The sequence below is a fragment of the Triticum urartu genome, chromosome 7A (assembly GCF_056163025.1).
Source record: "Triticum urartu cultivar PI428250 chromosome 7A, HENAU_Tu73, whole genome shotgun sequence".
Classification (NCBI taxonomy): Eukaryota; Viridiplantae; Streptophyta; class Magnoliopsida; order Poales; family Poaceae; genus Triticum; species Triticum urartu.
In genome coordinates, this window is record NC_141879.1 from 746,066,832 (window position 1) to 746,087,246 (window position 20,415).

The following is a 20,415-nucleotide window of genomic DNA, read 5'->3' on the forward strand; positions in this document are numbered from 1 at the left end:
CACAAAAAATACTATGGAGATTGAGTGGATGTCACTCCAAAGAATTTATCGAGGTTATACCTCTTGCTAAATATCCGGTCGAACTAATATTGTAGGAAAGCACAAAAATTCAGATAATAAAACCTAATGCAATCCTGTAGAACACTGGTCACATCATACAACAACTACAAGCCAATTCTGCCCACAAAAGGCACATAAATTTGTAGCTTATTGGTGAAACAAAACAAACAGCTGCAACCGCAGCTGCAGGGTCATGAAAAATACATTATACAATGCGGACTGCAGATAAAGCAGCCTCTTCTGCCAAATTGTGCATCTAGTGCGAAGCATCATAAATACAGTCAGATACGCTTCATCTTGTGCACAATATTCTGCTGCATGGCATCGACAGAACTGAAGAAAGCAACCCGCCAGATCTTGCAGAAAAATAATGCTCCAAACCATACCCAGAAACCAAAGACAATTCCAGCAATCACCGAGTAGTACAGCCACAGTGTTTCGAGTTCATGGTGATGTTCCTCTGCTCCATCCATTGGTGTTGTACTACTCGAATTATTTGTGCATGGTCTTAAGGGGGGACCACAGAGTCCAAGATTATTGCCATAGATTGATGGGTCATCGAGTGTTTGAAGCTGACTGCCTGTAGGTATCTCTCCAGACAGAAGGTTATTGGAGAGATTGAGGTTGCTGAGGGACATCAGGTTTGAAACACTAGGCGGAATATGACCTGATAGTTTGTTCCAGGAGAGGTCAAGGGACTCTAATAGCTTTAGATTGCCAATATCCTTGGGGATACTACCAGACAGATTATTTCTTGAAATATTTAGTAACCGCATGCCTCTGAGACTTGTGAGCTCTGAAGGGATCTCACCAGATAGAGAATTACCAGAGAGATCAATACCAGTCACAAATGCATGCCTTCCCTTGAAGGTGCACTCCCGTCCCTTCCAAATTATGTCCATGCTTCCATTGTAAACATAAAAATATCTGTGGGAAGTAAGTGCTATGTCAATTTTTACAACTGGTTGTGTCACAAATGTCTGTCTCATCAGGGAGATGTTGACCAAACTTTCTAGTATGGAACCTACAAAATTGTTTTCAGCAAGATCTAGCAGTTGGAGATGGGGGAGTTGTGATAACTGCTGCCAAGGAATACTCCCGTAGAACTTGTTTGAGCGGAGGCTGAGAATCCTCAACGAAGGATTGCTTTCCCCTATCCACGGAGGAATTACACCAGAAATCTTATTGTCCCGGAGATCCAAAACAACAAGGCTTTTGAACTTCTTCAACACCATTGGAAAGCAACCTGTGAATTTATTACTTGACAAGTGCAGTGACCTTAGTGAAGAGTTGAAGAAAGTTGAGGTTGGAACTTCCCCAGCTAAAGCATTGCCCGACAAATCCAAGAACTGTAAATCTTTCAAGTTCCAGATGCAACCAGGAAGATCTCCAAACAACTCATTGTTTGATAGATCCAAGAGCACCAGGAGTGTTAATTGACAAAAGGGAGACCATGATTCTCCTGAGAAGCTGCTATTGTCTGTACTGTTAGCCACCTTGACAATTGGCAACTGCCTGTTGTCATGATTAGGAATGATACCCGTAAACTTGTTGCCCGACATGTCGAGAGCAATGAGATTTACCAGCAAGGAGATGGTTTCAGGAAGCTCACCCTCGAGATGGTTGGAGTTGACCTCAAGGAATATCAAAGATATTGCATTACCAATATTTGTTGGCACAATTCCAGTAAGGTGATTTTTGGACAAGGACAATGCTTGCAAGTTCCGCATGCTCCCTATCTCCGCCGGGATGCTTCCAGTTAACAAGTTGCTGGATACATCAAAACCCTTGAGCTCCTTGCACTTGCTGATATGCGATGGGATGCTTCCAGTTAACATGTTTCCGGATACATCAAATATCTGGAGCTGCTTGCACTTGCTGATATGCGATGGGATGCTTCCAATTAACAAGTTTCTGGATACCATAAATAACTCGAGCTTGGTACAGTTTGTAAACATCTCTCTCGGGATGGTACCATTTATATTATTTTCAACCAAGTAAAATGTCAACAATGTTTGTATCCTGGCAAAACATGGTGGCACACTTCCATATAACTGATTCTGTCCCAGGGTCATGTACTTAAGACTAGTGAGGTTCCCTAGCTCTGGTGGGAGAGTAGAAACCAGACTAGCGTTTCTGAAGTTGAGCTCCTGTAGGAACTGAAGTTTCCCGAGTGAGGCTCGGATCGACCCACCAAGTGGGTTGTTGCCCACTATAAGATCTCGCAACCCAGATATCATCCCCAGCTCCTCTGGAATTCCTCCCGTGAGATTATTTGCAGAGAGCTGCAGTGCCTTGAGATTTTGGAGCCTTGAGAATGAGCGAGGTATTAAGCCAACAAGATTGTTGCTGCTCAAGTCCAGAAAGGTGAGCGTGAGCAACTTGGATATGTTTGCCGGGATGGCTCCAGCAAGGCTGTTGTTGTTGAGTTTGATCTTGGTGAGGTTCAAGAATGCTGCCGAATACAAGTAATCGAGCGTACCTTTGAGTTCAGTGTTGGGAAGGCTGAGCTCTGTAACATGCCCGGCAGTGTCACATGAGATGCCAAACCAAGAGCAGGTGGAATTCATAGTCGACCATGAGGACAGCGAGTTGGCGCCAACCAAACTGGACTTCCATCGGAGAAGTGCTTCTGCTTCCAGGTTGGTGGCCTTGGCTGCGCATACTAGCAAGAGAAGTGAGATATGGAAGAGTTCCTTCAGGGGCGCCATTGAAGTGTTGGGTAAGAAAAGTGGCAAGCTGGAGAGCATTTCCTTGGTTTACAAGTAGCTAGAGTTCACATAGATAAAAGAGATTGGTGTAGAAAACGCGAATAATATCTTGGTATCTTAATTCTCAACCTAAGAGGAAAGTGAATACTAGTCAGTAGTGTACTCATGACTGATGACCATGTGTGTGGCTGTTGCTGTCCGTTAACACAAGTGCAAGTGTACACCACCCAAACCAGCCGCACGTCTCTTTAGGAATCAGATAGACAGTCCATGCCTAGAGTTGAAAAGTCTGGACCACATTAATGTTCGCCCATGTGGTAAGATATTTTATTTTTGGAAATGCGGTCCTTAGAGCCCAATTCATTAAAAAAGGTCGAAGAGAGGTGTCCAGTTAATTAACGGAAAACCGGGCGAAAACCATCAACATGCCCGCAAAAACAAGGCACACAGGGCGACCTGGCAACCTACACAAGAACGCACACACGCCGTCGAAGAGAAAACCACGAACAAGCGTCGAGGCTGGCATGTGGTAAGATATTGTCTGGTTATGCAAATACTTCCTCCATCCGAAATTAGTTGTTGCTTAAACGGATGTATCTAAACTAAAATACGTCTAGATAGATTCGTTTGAGCGACAACTAATTTCAAATGGAGGTAGTAGTTAATTACTCCATCTAGGTCTCCTTTGTATTTTGAGTCAATATTTAATTATAAATTTAACTATGTAACAAATATAGTTTCATTGTAAACTACCTTTAAATACAAATCCAATAAAATACTTTTTGTAACCTTTATAAACTTATCACTAGCACAGGAAACATACGGTACCTACAGGTTACAAGGGGCGAGAGGTGGGGTGCAAATAGACATACATGTGACATACTGAACTACGGTATGGGTGGCATATGCATGCTAGCGATAGAATCATGATTCGTGAGTTGTATCATGGTTTTCTGATTGTCTTTTTTGTTCTATGGCACATTTTGTAATGAGCAACGAGTAAGCTAATAGTTGAGATATGTAACACTCACACACTGCTTCTATTCATCCATCGGGTATATTTATACAGTTTACAGGAGAGGAAGCAGAGGAACGTGGGAGAGTACAACGGCCTTAGCCGGCTATCGCTACCATGCAGGAGAGGATAAACATGAAGTACGTGGGCTGTTGGAGACGCGCACGACGCGGGCTGCATGGCTAGCCACCTGACGAGAGGGACGTGGGCACGTTCCAACACCCTCCCACAGTCGAAACGTGGGGTTCGTCGACATTGAGACTGGACCGAAAGTCGAGGAAGACGCCCGTTGGCAGCCCCTTGGTGAAGATGTCGGCGAACTGCGAGCTCGTCGGTACGTGGAGAACACGGATCTCACCCAGTGCCACACGCTCGCGCACGAAGTGAAGGTCGATCTCGATGTGCTTCGTGCGTTGGTGTTGCACCGGGTTGCTCGACATGTACACAGCACTTATGTTGTCGCAGTAGACGACCGTGGCACGGGATGGCGGTTGGTGGAGCTCGCCAAGTAGTTGGCGTAGCCACACCGACTCGGCGACGGCGTTGGCGACCGCCCGGTACTCGGCCTCGGCGCTCGAACGAGAAACGGTGCTCTGCCGTTTAGATGACCACGTGAGGAGGTTGGAGCCGAGGAAGACACAATCGCCCGAGGTGGACTTGCACGTGTCGGGGCAGCCGGCCCAGTCGGCGTCGGAGTAAGCCACGAGCTCGGTGTCGGCGTCGCGATGGATCTGAAGGCCAAGGTGAGTCGTGCCACGCAGATACCGAAGGATGCGCTTCATGAGCTGGAAGTGGCAGTCGCGGGGGGCATGCATGAACATACAACACTGTTGAACGGCATAAGAGAGATCGGGCCGCGTCAACGTGATGTACTGCAGCGCCCCGGCCAGGCTGCGGTAGAGCGACAGGTCGTGGAAGAGCGGGCCAGTGTCGGTGGAGAGCTTGGCCAGCGTGTCGACCGGAGTGGAGATGGGCTTGCAGTTGAGCATGCCGGCACGGTCGAGGATCTCCAGGGCGTACTGTTCCTGGGAAAGGAACAAGCCACGCGCAGTGGTGGTGACGTTGATGCTGAGGAAGTGGTGGAGCGCGCCGAGGTCGGTCATGGAGAACTCGCGGTGAAGAGCCTGGATGACGGAGTCGAGCACCGCGCCCGAGCTGGCGGTGAGGATGATGTCATCGACGTAGAGGAGCAGGTAGGCGAGGTGAGCACCACGTCGAAGGACGAAGAGCGATGAGTCCGCCCGCGACGCGACGAAGCCAAGGCTCCGCAGGTACGTCGTGAACCTGGTGAACCACGCCCGAGGCGCCTGCTTGAGATCGTAGAAAGAACGGTTTAGCCGGCACACATGCGAGGGCGAGGTGGCGTCGACGAAGCCGGAAGGCTTGTGGCTGTAGACCGTCTACGCAAGATGGCCGTGGAGGAAGGCGTTCTTGATGTCCAGCTGATGTATGGGCCACGACTTGCCGGCGGCGAGGCTCAGGACAGTCCGGACGGTGGCTGGTTTGACCACCGGACTGAAGGTCTCGCCGTAGTCGACGCCGGCCTGTTGCGTGAAGCCGCGAAGCACCCACCGCGCCTTGTACCGGGCGAGAGTGCCGTCCGGATGAAACTCGTGCCGGAAAATCCACTTGGGCGATCAAGGCATGACATTGTTTGCTCTGTCGTTTTTGTCTGTGGTGCAGAACAGTTTCAAGCGGCATTAGCGGTGCGAGTTACTACACCGGCACTTTCAACACGGTGAACCGCTCACCTGACGGCAGCTACGTCGCTGTCTCCAGCCGCGGCAACTTCTTCTTGACATGGGAGCCTGGGCAGGTTCGATGATATTATGCTACTACTTAGCAGTATCGATTCGGGTGAAATATCTGGCCGGGGTTTTGTTCTGAAGTGTCTATGTACACCTGCAATTGCAGCTATATTGGCAACCGCACAACAGGGCTGTGGCACGGCGGATATAGAACATGGGATGGAGAGCAGATGGTGGTCTCTGGCTCCTCGTGCGCGGCGGTGGGCTCTTCCTCAGTAAAGGAACAGGGGTGAGTGCTAGTTCTTATTCGATTCGATCAGTTTAGTTAGCAAAATGGGCAAACACAGCATAATGCAGTTCCTTTAAGCGCTCATTAACATATTCTAACTAGGATCCATTTCCAGATAGTTGAGGACTTCGAGGAAGCGTTGGTGCAAAGCCGGGGGTTTGGGATTCTGGACGTGGGCTACCGCTCAAAGGTAACACTAACTGAAACGAACTGTACTATGTTTACATGATACTACTAAGTAACCTTGAACAACAACTAGCTGATCTGTGGTTCTGTTTTAAAGGATGAGGCATGGGCTGCCGGTGGTAGCGGTGTCCTGCTGAAAACAACCAAGGGCGGCAAGACCTGGGTGCACGACAGGGCCGCAGATAACATCCCCGGCAACCTATACTCCGTAAAGTAAGCACTCGGATCGCCTGAATTCCGCAGGAGATATCATTATCTTACTTGTTCAGGGTCTGAGTCTGTTTCACGTCTGAAACTCTGCCAACATTTTACAATGGTTGTGATGGATGTTGCAGGTTCATTGGAGACAACCAAGGTTTTGTGCTCGGAAATGACGGTGTCTTGCTCCGATATGTTGGCTGAAGCGGCGGAAAAAACCACGGCTATCTGAAACCCTTTTTGTATGTAAGAATGATCCATATATAGACACACACGTGAAAGGCTGCTGATTGTCCCGACGTTCTGTCTTCCGCAAGAGAGTGTAAATCTTATCTGTCTATTACTGTTGTTTGACCGATGATTGTTTCCAGCATTCAAAGGCATACAGTACAGTACGACGTGAGCACATACATTTATGTATGTATCTGATCCTGATATGCGATGGATTTTGTGAGGTGCAAAAGAACTGCATACATCAAGGCTGCCAGTACGTACTTCCCTGCTGCAAAACATGAAAACAGGTTGTGGTCAGGATATATATATCTCCTGTCAACATGTGGCAATATCCAGGTGCTTTCTCCAGGTTGCAGTCGTCGCTTGCAGAGCTACTAAGGCCTGAGTTCTCAGAGAGGACATGACATGGATTGCAGTACTGAAATGTGCTCGTACAGCAATGGCGGCGGGGTCTCCATGTGGTCGAGCTCCAAGTGGACCACAAACCACGAGTCCTTCACCCGTTCGTTGAATACTCTGCTCTGCAGACGCACAGACCATTTGTTGAACTGAGCTTATTATGTCTGAAATATTCAGTACCGAGGCAGCACGAGTTCTCTTGATTGTTTTTCTTTTTCATCCTGCTACAGGTGAAAATGTAGGAAGTTCTAATTTTGCTACAGTTTTGCGACGGTAGCATCGAAAAACTGTTGGCATTTCTATTTTCTTCGTACAATAGCGGCTCTGCAATGGCTTCAGTTCATTTCAGTTCAGAGTGACAGCAATATGTATGCAAGGTTACAGAGGATCTGCACCGCAGCAGTTCCTAAGATCAACCATGGTTCACAAGACTATGGAGCTTTCTTGCCTGTTCTACTCTGAAACAACGGACTCTGACTTCACGCGCTGTTATGCCGACAACCCTTACACCTCCCCTGCCAATTTGATCGGCTGCTTCCATACACGGGCGGTTCCTGACCATTGCTAACAAGTGGTTCCTGACCATCTTCCATACACTGGCAGATCCCAGGAGCCATGAACAACAAAACTCGCAAGTTGGAGCTGGCGAAGGCCTCCACCTCCACGTACTCTGCCCTGCCATCTATATAAAACTAACGAAACAAAAAAAAAGTGAACAAAACATACATGCTCACAATTTGGTATGGTTGTGTATAATTTTTTTAGTGAATTCTGTTTTCTTTCTCTAATTTGTCACATGATAAGTTCAACTTTTTCCCCCAACAAGTTTGCAACAACTTGTCATGATTTTTTCCTTACTGTATAGAACATTTTCCATCAAAATTTTAGTTGTGCATGTTTACTCATACAATATCATGGATATTTATCATCCATATGTTTGTGTCTGTATAGTTACATGGCAAATTTATTTTATATACCATGGAAAATTTATTGAGCATACCATGGAAAATTGTTTTAATGCAGTATGGCAATTTTACATTTACCTATAGGTGGACTATTTTTCATCATGTCATGGAAATTTATCTCAGTTTTTATATTTATCCATTTATACGAAATCTTGAACATGGTCAATTTTTCTGTTATATATTGGTAGATTTTAATCATCATCATGGCAACCTTACTTTTCTGTCATTTTTATCCCAATATCCATGTTTATGTAATTTCCCTTTTTTCAGGATTGTTTTTTAGATGAAAATTTGATGGGCATGGCAACATTTATATTTCTCTCTCCTGTTAGATTTATGTTTTTCTGTCTTTTCTGCACAAAATATTTGATTTTTGCTGATGCTTTGTTTTTCAAAAAAGCAACTGATTGGGCATAGTCCTTTTTCTGCTCTAGAATCCGCGCGTAGCGAACGTTTGAGGGAAATTAAGTCATTCGCTCGGTTGACCCTTCTCAAGGAACGGTTCGTTCGCGCAAGTCCCCTCCCAGAATATTTGGGATATCAATTTCGATGTCCAACAAAAACCCGCCTTGAGTATCCTCAAAACTTCTAGCTTCTTCATTTTAATTGCACCTACAAATGTTTTTCACGCATAAGCATGGGGCCAACATGTTTGCTATTACTTTAGAACACAAATCATTTGGATTGGGGTGGGGGCCAGTGCCCCCCCCCAAGCCCTTCATGGTCTTTCTCTTTACTTGAGAGAGGGCATTGTCATATAGAATGAGCTAGATTGAACAACCATCAAAATTATTGTAGTTCCTTGATATTTACTCTACTATATTTACTCATGTCGTTCCTCCCGGCACCGAGGACACACACAAGAAGAACAAGCATTGTGTGGTAAATCTTCACAAGTTCAGTGATTGGAGAAAATTGCAGAGAACTCTGACAAGTTCGGCGGCGGGGCGGTTGACCAGGAGGGCATGCGCGTGGACCTCTCTGCTTCGACCTCGGGTTTGCAACTAATCTTGCTAATTTAAATCTAGAACCAGCACATTAATTAGTACATGTTCCAATCAAACAAAACAGAGGCACAACTTGTTGTTTCTTGTACTATGCAATTAATCTGCATCTAATTTCCTGCTGCATCCACTGCATGCTCAACTTGAAGCTAGGTAGGAAACTCATGCTCAAGTTGAACACGTATTGATACTCATGTGAAGATCAACGAGGGGGTGGTCTGGCGTGCCTCCTTTGTTTATGGGGAGCCCAGGAGCCTCCTTTGGTTTGTTCGATGGGTGCGGGGTGGAGAATCTCATTGCCACTTCTTCGGATCACTACCCCATGCTGGTTCTGTTGGGAGGCAGGACCCAACAGGCACGACGATCTCCGGTCCAGCAAGGGTTCCGTTATGAGGAGATGTGGCTACGGGCTGATGATTACAGAGAAACTCTTGAGCGGGTGTGGGTTGAGAACTTGAAGGGAGGGATGGCTGTCCTTCACTTCAGTCAACATGGTCTAACCTGAAGCATGTTGATGGCTCTTTGTGATCCTGGAGCAAGGAGGCCTTCGGCTGTATTCGGAAGAGGATTGGGCGCTTGGAGCGCTGTATTGCTACCATCAGGGCTCCGCCTCCCTCTCCATCCTTGATGGCGGAGGAACGATCAATTGAGGGGCCGCTGATAACATCCCCGGGAACCTCTACTCCGTAAAGTAAGCACTCGGCTCAACTGAATTCTGCAGTTTTAGTCTATTTATCCACTGTCTGAAACTATGCCAGCCAAATAACACAATGGATGTTGAAGGTTCATTGGCGACAACTAACGGTTCGTGCTCGGGAACGACAGCGTCTTGCTCCGATACGTAGGCTGAAGCGGCGGGAGTCGCCGCGGCAATCTAAACCCTTTTTGTACGTAATGATCCATATATACACGATATGTGTGAAAGGCGGCTGGGTATCTGTCCCTGACAATCTTTCTTCTGCAAAAGAGTGTACATCTTCTCTGTCGGTGGCTTGACGGATGATTGTTTCCAACATTCAAAGACACTAGTACATGAGCACGTACATTTATGTATGTACCTGATGCTGATATGCTATGAACTTTGTAAAGTGCAAACGAAGTGTAGACATCAATGCTGCCACGACTTCCCTACTGGAAAAATAGCTTGTGGTCTGGGCATTGTGGCAAATTTGACTATTTTGACCTGTTGACGAAATCAATTCACAAAATGAACTGCCCGTGAAACAATTTCACAGCCCTAACCTTTTTGTGTGGCGCCCGCCACGGCGGCGCCACACCCTACTGTGCAGCGCCTAGCTCGGGGCGGTTGCACCTCAGTCCACCGTGGCAGCCCCTGGGTCCGCACCCAGCAGTGCAGCGCCTCCGAGCTAGGCGCCACACATGTAATGTGCAGCTCCCCGAGCTAGGCGCCACACATGTAATGTGCAGCGCCCGGCTCGTAGGCGCTGCACTGTGACTTAGATGCCGTCACACACTTTCCATCCACGAGCTCTTCCACCACCACGGCCTAGACCAGCACCACGAGCTCTACCACCACCACGGCCTCTTATAAGTCCTAGTTGCCGACCTCTTTGTTGCCTAGATCCTTTTTGGCTAACGCTTAGTTGGCTACCACTTGGTTGCCTTGGCACTTGTTGGCTACCACTAGGTTGGCTATCACTTGGTTGGCTTGGTACTTGTTGGCTACCACTAGGTTGGTTACCACTAGGTTGGCTACCACTTGGTTGCCTTGGCACTTGTTGGCTACCACTTGGTTGCCTTGGCACTTGATGGCTACCGCGTGGTTGCCTTCGCACTTGTTGGCTACCTCTTGGTTGGCTTGGCACTTGTTGGCTACCACTTGGTTGGCTCCCTTGTGTACCTCCTTGTTGGCTTGTGCTTGCATCATTTGTCTTGGACCTTTTCCTCCGTGATGCGCTTGTGTGACGGCATCTAAGTCAAAGTGCAGCGCCTACGGGCCGGGAGCTGCACATTACATGTGTGGCGCCTAGCTTGGGGGCGCTGCACATTACATGTGGGGCGCCTAGCTCGGAGGCGCTGCACTGCTGGGTGCGGGCCCAGGGGCTGCCACGGTGGACTGAAGTGCAACGCCCCCGAATTAGGCGCTGCACCGTAGGGTATGGTGCTGTCGTGGCGGACGCCACACAAAAAAGTTAGGGCTGTGAAATTGTTTCATGGGCAATTCATTTTGTGAATTGATTTCGTCCACAGATCAAAATAGTCAAATTTGCCGGGCATTGTGGATTCACTAGATTATGATAAGTCTAGACAGCAGCAGTCGTCGCTTGTAATGAGCAGCTTGCAGAGCTACTATGGCCTGAGTTCTCAAGGAGGAGATGACATGGATTTGAGTACGGAAATGTCCTTGTACAGCAAGGGAAGCTCCCAAGGTATTGGCAGCGAAATGCTCCCAGTTTCTTCTTCTCCCAAAGTTTTTTGCCGAGGCCTATTTCCAGTATGCCTTTGAGGCCTTCTTTGATTCAAAGGATTCTAAAAGAATTTTGGAGGATTCTAATCTTTAGGAATTTTTTCTATCTTGATTGTTTGATTCATAGGATTGTAAACTAATTTTTTTTCATAGGATTCATTTGCACTAGATTTCGTAGGAAACTTTCCATCTACTCAAAACTTTTTAAAAGAATCCTACGTGTTTTCTATGCACAATCAAACACTCATATGATTCTATAGGATTCAAGACGACATTCTTCTCTAATCCTATGTTTTTCTCATTCCTGTGTTTTGAAAATCCTACGAATTAAAGAAGCCCTGTATATGGCGAGCAGCCCAGATACCAGCGCGAAGAACAACGGTGGCTCGTTTCTAAACGGGTTGAAATCCGTGGTGCGGAAGTCGGCGAGCGCGCCGAGCTTTGCGGACTCGGAGAACGGCGGGGTCTCCATGTGGTCGAGCTCCAAGTGGACCTTCAACCACGAGTCCTTCACCCGGCCATTGCTCGACGGCCTGCCGAAACCCACGCCGGTTCGGTGGATGAAAGCTGCTCTGGACTGAGTTTTAAGTTGCCATGTCATGGACATAGTAACTAGCTCTGTTTGTATGATCGCCCTGCTGCAGCATGCTCCGTCTGTCATGCCATTCATGTGAGCTGGGTTGAGGGAAATGGAAGAGGAGGCTTGGTTGGACATGATCTTCTGCCACCTCAATCCTTCTTCGTCATAGTGACGGTCACACGACGGCATCACGGAGTCGTCAGACGACATTGCAGTTGCACCCCCCCCCCTCCCCCCCCCCCCCCCGGTCTGTTTTTTCTGAGTGGCATCTGCTGCTGCTAATTCACCATTGAACATGTATAATTGTGTATCACAATATATACGGAGTAAAATACATTAACTTGATTAACCCGGCTTGTCCGCTTTATTTGGTTTGATCATTGCATTCAGGGAAGTGCTAAAATGCACTTGCTAGTTCATTTTCCTGCAAGTACAGTATCTGTCTCGAGTCGACGTGGCTGCAGGGCACACCTGTCAGCGAGCCATTGAAATCATGGTGCTTCTACATTGTGCCCATTGTTCGTTTGCTCTTTCCGAGACTTGTTCATTGCCTCTATTATGCCTGATGCTGAAGAAGAAAGCTTTGAAGAATCATCATGGTTGCAACTATCCATAGAAAGCTTTGAAGAAAGTACTTTGATGTCAAAAGAATAAAAAAACGTCCTGTGTTTGCAGGTTGAAAACTCTGTTATGCAGATGCAACGCCCGTTTGGCTCATCTTATTATATCGAATAAACCATCAATATATTCAGTACCGAGGCAGCACGAGATTTCTTGATTTTTTTTTCATTTTGCACGAGGGGAAAATGCAGGATGTTCTTGGCTTCAAAAAACTGCTGACATTACTATTTTCTTGGTACAACAACGGTTTTGTAATGGGTTCAGTTCAGAGCCACACATCACGAGGATTATGGCGGTGGTACGAATCGTTTGGATTGAAGCTTCGCTCGTCCGCTCCCGCGAGCGGCCAGGCGGAAAACCCAGCCCGCCGCCGCAGTCCCCCTCCACCGTTGCCCCCCTCCCTCGCCGTCGCCAGGGGACGGCGCCGGGCAAAGCCCGCGTGTATGTCGGCGGCGGCGGGGCCCTTCCCCTCCCCGCGAGGTGGCAGGACGGCGCGGGACGTCCGGCTTCGCGGCGGGGCGCGGCCCGACGGCGGATCTCCTCGGGTCGGAGGTGATCTATGGTTGGCTGCTGGGGAGGCATCATCGGGCGGTGGGTGGCTGTTCCGCGGCATGCGGCAACGTGCGGCGCGACCATGCGAGCGGATCTGGTGCGGCGCCTGGGAGATGGCGAAGTGGAGGAGGAAGGCACCGAGAGGTGTCGCGGTAAAGGAGGAGGAGGGCGCGGGAGGAGGGCCGATGCAGATCTGGCCGGCGAAGGGCTGGGCAGCGGTCCGGCGGTGGCAGTGGCGTGTTGCCGCCACGGGGGCTCGAGTTCCGCCCCTGCTGCTCCTGGCCTGCTGCGGAGGCTCGTCTATGCACTGCACCGGGCGGCGCGTGGAGGGCGTCGAGGGCACTGATGGGCTGCGTTGGATCTGGGAGGGCTGCGCTTGCTGGAGCAGGCACTGGTAGAAAAAGGGCCTATAGTCCCGGTTCGTAAGGGCCTTTATTCCCGGTTCTTGAACCGGGACTAAAGTGTCGGTACTAATGCCCCGACCCTTTAGTCCCGGTTCAATCCAGAACCGGGACTGATGGGCCTCCACGTGGGCAGTGCGCAGAGCCCAGGCAGGAGACCCTTTGGTCCCGGTTGGTGGCACCAACCGGGACCAATAGGTATCCACGCGTCAGCATTTCTGTGGCTGGGGTTTTAGTTTTTTTTGAAGGGGGGAGGGTTTGGGGGTTTTGGGGGGTTAATTTAGGTGTTTCATATATTGTGTTAGCTAGCTATAATTAATAGAGAGAAGTGTCCTCTCTTATGTCCGTGCTTGGTCGATGCTACGTACTATACATACGTATAGAGAGGACTAGACATGCTGGCTAGCTAGTAAGCAAGCGAAGGAAACAGAAGATCGTCATGAACATATATGCATACAGAGAGAAGTGATATCGACCACCTCTCCTTCTCCGAGAGATTGGTCGAACAACAAGTTCTCGTATATCTATCTGACACTACCGGCTACATATATACAATAATTATCTCTTACAAATATAATCATACGGACTCAGGGTCCACACAGAATTCTCCGTTTTCAGGGATCACGTGGTCAAGAAAGAATGCCGCCAATTCCTCTTGAATTGCTCGCATGCGAGCTAGTGCTAAGAGTTCATCCCGCTTCCGAAACATCTAATTTAAAGAAGGGGGTCAATACATATATATATGAATGAATGAAACTCAACACAAATGATGGTAATAAAATAAAATTGTGAATGTTGTTATTTACGTACTTCATATTGTTCTTCAGTGTAGCCCCGCTCACAGGTCGTGTGGCGGATGGACTCGCAAACATAGTATCCACAGAAATCATTCCCTTGTTCCTGCCACAACCACTTTACAAGAAATAGAGGCTAATCGAACTGATAAGTAAGAATGCCAAATGGTATTGATGAAACTAGAGCTTGAATGACTAGTAGATGCGCTTAAAATGCTACTATAGTACTTACTTTCGGGTGTCTAAATTGCAGCTCCTTCGGCAGTCCCGGAGCTTTTCTGGTGAACTTTCTCCAAACCCTGCCGGACAAAGAAAACAATTACTTGATATATCAGGAAATGAACAAAGTTGCTGATATGGTGGATAATGATCGATTTAACTTACTTCTCGAGTATTTGAGTCATGTCTGCATAGTCCTGGGGATCTTTTCGTCTTGAGTCTAAGACGGTTACTAGTCCCTGCTCAAGCTTAATCTCTAGGAGAATATAGTGGAAACTGCACACGCATGCATAACTCATCAATTACATTACTATAACCTTGACTAATATATAAGGGAAACCGAATACGCACAAGACAGTAACACTCACTTGAAGTTGTAAGGAAAGAGTATTATATCTTTGTTTTCATTTATTACGAACGATCGTAGTAAGTTGGCCTCGGTAGCTGCGGCATGAAATTTAACCTCAGTTGCATCTATGAGATATGTGTTAATGAACCCAATATCACCGACTTGTCTTTTCTTCAATTCAGCGATCTTCAATCTGCATAATATAGTGAGGATGATTATAAATACATGCAATGAAAGAGCTAAGCTATATAGAGAAACTTAATGACAGAAGTAGTACTACTTACAGACAGTAGCAGGCGACCGTTGTTTTATCGAGGGCCAATTGATTGAAAAACTGATAGAACTCCTCAAATGGAACAGGCAACAGATCAATTCCAACGAGGTCATGCTCCTTTTTAACTTTCACATACAAAGTACTCCTCCCCCCAGAGTCTCTGCAGATTTTCAAGTACCAATCATGAAATCTTCGCATCATCGTTGATAGAGATCTTTCATCTTTGACGAGAGGCTTCCCGTACTCGTATCTTTGTATCTGCATGTCCATGGGTTCATAATGTACTTCGTCGGGCAGGTAATCTGCAAGATTGCTATAACCGGGCACCATCCTCGGATCATTAGCGACGTTGTGGCTAGGCACCTTGAGCGGGGGGCACGATTGCTTCTCTTGTTCGCCGAGCTGGGAAATTTGTTTCCCAGCTCGTCGTTCTTTCAGCCTTTGATCACTGACAGTACTTCCCGACCGCTCCGCTTCGGCAAATTCCTTTCCAATAATGCGGTCATAGTTTCCTTTCGGCGGAGACTTCGGTGGTTTTGTCAGGGCAGCCAGAGTGCGCTTCACTTTCACCCGATCGACCTTCTCCTCCGGAGGTGGATGTTTCTTTGCTTTCACCCCTTCAAAGAAGTTCCTCACTTCTTCTCGCGTGATCTCGGCGTTCTCCTTCGGGGTCCTCTCGTATGGTAACTTCTCTGGAGTCTTCAGAGAAGGACCGAATCTGTATGTCCTCCCGCCTCTGGTTGTACTGCTAGACGCCGACCGAGCAGACAGAGCGGTTGTCTTCTTTACTTGCTTAAGAGGCGGAGGAGAAGGACTACGATGCGCCGGAGCAGCTGGAGCGGCGGCAGGTCTCTTCCGCCCTTGCTGACGAGGCGGAGAAGGAGGAGGCTGGCTGCTCGGGCGCGTCGGCGTAGGCGGAGAAGGAGGCGGAGTGCCGCCACGCGCCGGAGAAGGAGCCGGCCGAGGGCCCTGATCGTCACTCGCCGGAGGAGAAGGCGGTGGAGGCGGAGTGCCCTGACTTGCCGGAGGAGGAGGAGGAGGCGGAGGCGTCCAGTTCGGAAGGTTGATGAGCTCCTTCCGCCATAGGCATGGAGTCTTCAGAGCAGACCCCAGCCGAGTCTCCCCTTCACCGGTAGGGTGGTCAAGCTGGAGGTCCTCAAATCCCTCCGTTATCTCATCCACCATCACCCTAGCATATCCTTCTGGAATCGGCCGGCAGTGAAAAGTTGCACCGGGTTCAGTAGGCTAAACAGAGCCAACAGCCGCCTTGACCTTCAAATTAAGAAGAAGAAGAAGACGAAGAAGAAGAAGAAGAAGAAGAAGAAGAAGAAGAAGAAGAAGAAGAAGAAGAAAATAGAGGAGAAGAAGAAAGGAATAGCTAGAGGAGAAGATCGAAGAAAAAAAAGAAGAAAAAAAAGAGGAGAAGAAGAAAGGAATAGTGGAGAAGAAGAGAAAATAGAATATATTCTATTTTCTCTTCTTCTCCACTATTCCTTTCTTCTTCTCCTCTTCTTTTTCTTCTTTTTTCTTCTTCTTATTTATTTCTCCTCTTCTTTTCCTCTCCTCTTCTTCTTTCTTTCCTCTTCTTATTTTCTTCTTTCCTATCCTTCTTTTTCTAAAATTGTAACTTTTGCATATATAAAACTTTTCTAAAATTGTAACTTTCTATATAAAACTTTCCTATCGGGAGGGGGAGAAGATCGAAGAAAAAAAAGAATAAAAAAAAGAAGAAAAAAAGACGAGAAGAAGAAAGGAATAGAGGAGAAGAAGAAAAAATAGAATTTTCTTCTTCTCCTCTTCCTTTTCTTCCTCTCCTCTTCTTCTCCTTTTTCCTCTTCTTTTTTTCTCCTCTTCTTCCCGACCCTCGCCCCCTCGAACACTTGGCGACCCTCGACCCTCTACCCTAGCTAGTTCCCGACCCTCGCCCCCTCGATCCCTCGAACACTCGGCAACCCTCGACCCTCGACCCTCGGCGACCCCCTCCTCCCATCATGTCGAAGTTATCGGGGAGGGGGCATATCGACCCCCCCTAATGTCGAAGTTATCTGGTACACACATATACATACATACACATATACACTACACGCATGCATACATACACATACATATACATATCTGCATGCACACACATATACACTGCACACACATACACATACATACACATATATATACACTACACACATGCATACATATATCTCAAAAAAATTAACAGAGGCGGGCGGCGGCGCGGCAAGCGGAGCGCGGCCAGGCGGCGGCGTCGAGGCAGAACACGACGGGCGGCGGTGGCGAACCAGCGGCGGCACGGCAAGCGGAGCACGTACGGTCAGGCGCCGTCGTCGGGGCAGAGCACGGCGGGCAGCGGCGTCGGGGCGCGGCAAGAGAGCACGGCTGGCGGCGGTGGCAGGGCGCGGCGGGGGGGAGAGGAGGAGAGGAGGGGAACGGCACGGCGGCTCACAGTGGGAGTGGGCCGGGAAGGCGTCGGGGTAGGGCTCGGCGGCGGCGGCGAGGACAGCGAAGTGGAGCAGCCTGACGGCGTCGGGGCTGGGCTCGGTGGTGGCGGAGGCGACGATGAGGGGCAGGGCTCGGCGGCGGCGACGACGCGAGAGGGGCAGCCTGCCGGCGTCGACGATGAGGAATGGGAGCAGTTGGCGGAAATTTCCCAAGTGTTGTATATATAGCCAGAGCAATGGTCCCGGTTCGTGGCACGAACCGTGACCAATGCCACCCTTTGGTCCCGGTTGGTGCCACGAACCGGGACCAAAGGCCAATTTTCAGTAGCCCAAAGGGCGGGAAGCGGCGGCCTTTGGTCCCGGTTGGTGGCACCAACCGGGACTAAAGGGGGGCATTGGTCACGGTTGGTGCCACGAACCGTGACCAATGCCCCCTTTAGTCCCGGTTGGTGCCACCAACCGGGACCAATGGCCTTGTGCTGCCCCGCGCCCAAAAGTTTAGTCCCACATCGCTAGCTGAAAGGCGCCGGCACTGGTTTATAAGCACTGGTGTGCCTCCCCATTCGAGCTCCTCTCTAATGCAGGCTTTCGAGCCTAAACTTGCTACTGCCTGTGGGCCTATTGGGCCTTCTGCGGGCCTGAATCCTGGCCCATGTAGGGTTTCTAGTCGTATTCAGGCCGTGGAGGCCCAGTAGGAGGCATTTTTTTTGGTTTTCTTTTTTATTTCTACATTTTTTTGGTTTTTTATTTTTTTATTTCTACTTAAAACTAAATACTTACATTTTTTTAGTGATTTCTTTTTGCTTTTAGGTCACAAAAATTATAAACTTTCTGTTAGTGCCATTAGTTTTAAATTTTGAATAGTTTAAATTTGAATTTTTAAATTTTTTTGTGAATCACTAGTTTATGAATAACTTTACTATAAAAATAGAAATTTTTTTCTATTTATTTTTTATTTATACTTACAACTAAATACTTATAGTTTTTTAGTGATTTCTTTTTGATTTTAGGTCACAAAATTTATAAACTTTCTGTTAATGCCATTAGTTTTAAATTTTGAATAGTTTAAATTTGAATTTTTAAAAATTTGTGTGAATCACTAGTTTATGAATAACTTTACTATAAAATAGTATTTTTTTTCTATTTATTTTTTATTTATACTTACAACTAAATACTTATAGTTTTTTAGTGATTTCTTTTTGATTTTAGGTCACAAAATTTATAAACTTTCTGTTAGTGCCATTAGTTTTAAAATTTTGAATAGTTTAAATTTGAATTTTATAAAATTTGTGTGAATCACTAGTTTATGAATAACTTTACTATAAAAATAGAATTTTTTTCTTCTTTGCTATTTATTTTTTATTTATACTTACAATTAAATACTTATAGTTTAATTTTAGGTCAGAAAAATTATATTCTTTTTGCTATTGAAGAATATTATAGTTTTATTTTAGTTGATCATAACATAATATTTTAATTATTGTTTTTATTTTCATAAAAGTTTTGTAGTTCATTCTGTTTGCTATTAATTCATTCTTTGAGCTAAATGACTCTGAAATTGAAAAGCATTTCAAAATGAACTCTGAAAAGGTTGAAAGTTGGCATGGTATCATCATTTCACCCACATAGCATGTTCCAAAAAGTAGAGAGGGTTACGACAAAAACTTGATGCACTTCGTGTACAAAATGGACAATCACTTTCGAAGTATCAAAGTTTCGAACCATAAGACATGAAAGCATTTCAAATGAACTCTGAAAAAGTTGAAAGTTGGGATGGTATCATAATTTCACCCACATAGCATGTGCATGTACAAAACGGACAATGGTAGCATGTTCGTCTGTTACAAATTTGGCATGGTATCATCATAATAGTTGCGGGAGAAAGTCTTCACTTTTTCTTCGCTTGTGTCATTTGCTTATTGCGCCGTAACCATGGATAATCTTCATTGTTTATCAGGATGCTTGGGTCAGCCTTGACATTGAAGGGAGGAATTTCATGAAACTTTTCATAATCTTCAGACATGTCTGTCTTGCCGTCCACTCCCAGGATGTCCATTTTCCTGAAAGAACTATGTGGCGCTTTGGCTCATCGTATGATGTATTCGCTTCCTTATCTTTTCTTTTTCTCGGTTTGGTAGACATGTCCTTCACATAGATAACCTGTGCCACATCATTGGCTAGGACGAACGGTTCGTCAGTGTACCCAACATTTTTCAGATCCACTGTTGTCATTCCGTATTGTGGGTCTACCTGTACCCCGCCGCCTAACAGATTGACCCATTTGCACTTAAACAAAGGGACCTTAAAATCAGGTCCGTAGTCAAGTTCCCATATGTCCACTATGTAACCATAATATGTGTCCTTTCCGCTCTCGGTTGCTGCATCAAAGCGGACACCGCTGTTTTGGTTGGTGCTCTTTTTATCTTGGGCGATCGTGTAAAATGTATTCCCATTTATCTCGTATCCTTTGTAAGTTAATACAGTCAAAGATGGTCCCCTGGACAACAAGTACAACTCATCTCAAACAGTGTTGTCACCTCTGAGACGTGTTTCCAACCAACTGCTGAAAGTCCTGATGTGTTCACATGTAATCCAGTCGTCGCATTGCTCCGGGTGTTTGGAGCGCAGACTGTTCTTGTGTTCATCGACATACGGGGTCACCAAGGTAGAGTTCTGTAGAACTGTGTAGTGTGCTTGAGACCAAGAATATCCGTCCCTGCATATTATTGAGTCTCTTCCAAGAGTGCCTTTTCCAGTCAGTCTTCCCTCATACCGCGATTTAGGGAGTGTTGGGGAACGTAGTAATTTCAAAAAATTTCCTACGCACACGCAAGATCATGGTGATGCACAGCAACGAGGGGGAGAGTGTTGTCTACGTACCCACGCAGACCGACTGCGGAAGCGTTGACGCAACGTAGAGGAAGTAGTCGTACGTCAT

At 47.0% G+C, this 20,415-nt stretch overlaps 1 pseudogene; it reads right to left on the minus strand.

The window, feature by feature from the left end:
* Positions 1 to 213: 213 nt before the first annotated feature.
* Positions 214 to 2,809, minus strand: LOC147962705 (receptor-like protein EIX2; annotated as a pseudogene).
* Between the last annotated feature and the right edge of the window lie 17,606 nt (positions 2,810 to 20,415).